Source organism: Mastomys coucha, unplaced genomic scaffold (genome assembly GCF_008632895.1).
Source record: "Mastomys coucha isolate ucsf_1 unplaced genomic scaffold, UCSF_Mcou_1 pScaffold13, whole genome shotgun sequence".
Taxonomy (NCBI): Eukaryota; Metazoa; Chordata; class Mammalia; order Rodentia; family Muridae; genus Mastomys; species Mastomys coucha.
Genome location: NW_022196895.1, coordinates 54,362,656 through 54,365,091, shown reverse-complemented (window position 1 = coordinate 54,365,091; position 2,436 = coordinate 54,362,656). Strand labels below are relative to the sequence as shown.

Below are 2,436 nucleotides of genomic sequence, written 5' to 3'. Positions count from 1 at the left end.
CAACCGTTTAAAAAATTGTCAAAGTTCAAAGGGTTTCCTACTTATGCTTAAAGTAGGAAAGTAGCAGCTATATTAAAAAGAATACAGATTTTTGTGCAAAAATAGCATTCTACTAAAAATAAAACACAGAGGAGCATTTTATTATACGTGTTAAATGAGGTATTTTTGCAATATTTACCTACACAATAATTATCTATAAGCATGTATGTGCTCATGTATGCACGCTTGCAGGTTGGTGTGCAAACTGGTGTGTACACTTGGTATGGAGGCCAGAGGCTGATGTCAGATGTCTTCTTCTATCAATTTCCATATTATTGTTTTTGATTATGATGATGATGATGATGATGGTGATGATGATGATGATGATGATGATGATGATGATGATGATGATTCAGGGTCTCTCGTTGAACTTACTGGAATGGGCAAGGTTGGCTGGCCAAGAAGCCTGCTGGACCAGATCTCTGGTTCTCCAAGGCTACACCTTCTCAGTTTTTTCCCCCAGACTGCAGGCTCATGCCACCTGGCCTGGCATTCCACATCAATGCTGGGGATCCAAACTCTGCTACTTAGGCTGGTTGGACAGGTACTTGCCTCATTTCCTTGGCACTTACTAATAAATTCTTTCCTAGTAGACACCATCAGTCCAGCACTTCACCTTTAAAGGTATATGCAGGGCCTATTGTATGTTTAAATAATTACCAGTGCCTCATTATGTCTGGCTTTTCTTCCATCCATCAGCTGGCTTCTGGCCAAACTTCAGATTCTTTAAGAAAAGAAAGAAAGAGAGAAAAGAAAAAAAACAAACAAAACCAAACAAAATGACAAGACCCTTGATAAAAACCAAACACAGGCTGTAGCTGTCCTGGTTAGTCTGAACTCACAGTAGAGATTCCTGAAGTCACAGACTCTTAGACCTTTCCATGTAGATGAAGAAAACATTTTCTAACTTTATATACAAGTTCCTGTCCTTTCACTTTAGAAAGATCTTTTGGGTAAGAGGGAAAGGTCATACCAGCGAGCATCTTAGACTTGATGAGTGTGTCTGAAACGGTGGTGCTTGCCCTCCTGCCCCAGTGGTTCAGTCACATCCTGGAAAACACCTTGGAGCCACAGAATGAATACAGAGCAGTTAGTGTCTCTGGTGGTTGGCTCACTGATGGGATCAAACGCGCTCTCCTCCCACGGGGAAGCATGTTTGTTTTTTCTTAGTAGCTTCTAACAACATTTCAACAGAACTCAATTTTCATCAATGGCCAATATAAGTAAGATTAGGGAATGTTCAGGGTTGTTAGTGTGAGACAGTTGGTTTGACTGTTAATGTTAGACTCTAACATATTAAGATCTTAGAGCTCAGGTTATTAAAACTCACACAGAGTCTACAGCCATACCACCCTGAACGTGCCTGATCTCGTCTGATCTCGGAAGCTCAGCAGGGTCGGGCCAGGTTAGTACTTGGATGGGAGACCGCCTGAGAATACCAGGTGCTGTAGGCTTAAAAAACAACAACAACAACAAACAAACAAACAAAAAAAACCTCACACAGACACATTTCCTATGTGCTTTCTCCCCATGGATGATGGATGCTGTTAATCTTGAAGCATTTAAGAGGCGTATGCATTCCTGTATGAGCATGCAAACTGGTTATCTCATCCGGAAGTTTTGTATAGACTTTCAGTATTACCAAAGACAGCTATCAAAGATGGCTATATCTTCAGCCACAATACCAAGTCATTGTACAGTGGCTGTCAGACAGCAATAGCTACAAGTGACTAGATCTATGATTTAAGTAAAAGAAAGAGAAACAAGATTCCCGAAATCATCCAGACACCTGTCTGGAGACTGCTTTTGACCAGGAACAGTGCAATACTACACAGGTTCCCTTTGGGACATATATCAACTCTGTTTTTCTTTTTTTTTCTCTAAGGGTATTTGGAAGTACAAAACAGTATGATTAAATACAAGTCAGGGCAGGAAGAGAAGGGTCTTCCCAGTCTACATATGCTCTTGGTAACCTCTTCCTCACTTCTGATTTGACATTCTTCCTTACCCTTCTTCCAGTCCCTTCTGCACTCAGTTCTTCTGAAGATGAACTGTAGCAAATGATCAATGTCCTGCAGAACAAACTGCGTTATAGGACAGACAGTAGCTCACTTTCTCAGACCGTGGCCGCTACAACCTCCATTCCCCTCCTGTGCTTTCTGGGGCAGCTCTGCAGCAAGTCAGCCTTAGGATTAAGGGAGGTTAGGGTGAAACGCAAGAGGCTGGGAATGATTTTGTGGGATGCAAGCTTGACCAAAAAGCATCACAGTGGATGCTCTCAGTGAATCAACCTGCTGGGTACTTAACACTGCCAGGGCTTAAGAAAGCGGGATGAAATTGACATCATACATATGAAAGCTATCTATGCCTCTATAAACGAAGGGTTACATCTTCTCA

The 2,436-nt window shown here is 41.7% G+C and overlaps 1 non-coding gene across 1 annotated transcript; it reads left to right on the top strand.

Annotated features, from left to right (window-relative positions):
* The first annotated feature begins 1,374 nt into the window (after positions 1-1,374).
* On the top strand, positions 1,375-1,493 carry LOC116087922. The gene has a single exon (XR_004117697.1). It is a non-coding gene; the product is annotated as a 5S ribosomal RNA (ribosomal RNA).
* Positions 1,494-2,436: the final 943 nt, after the last annotated feature.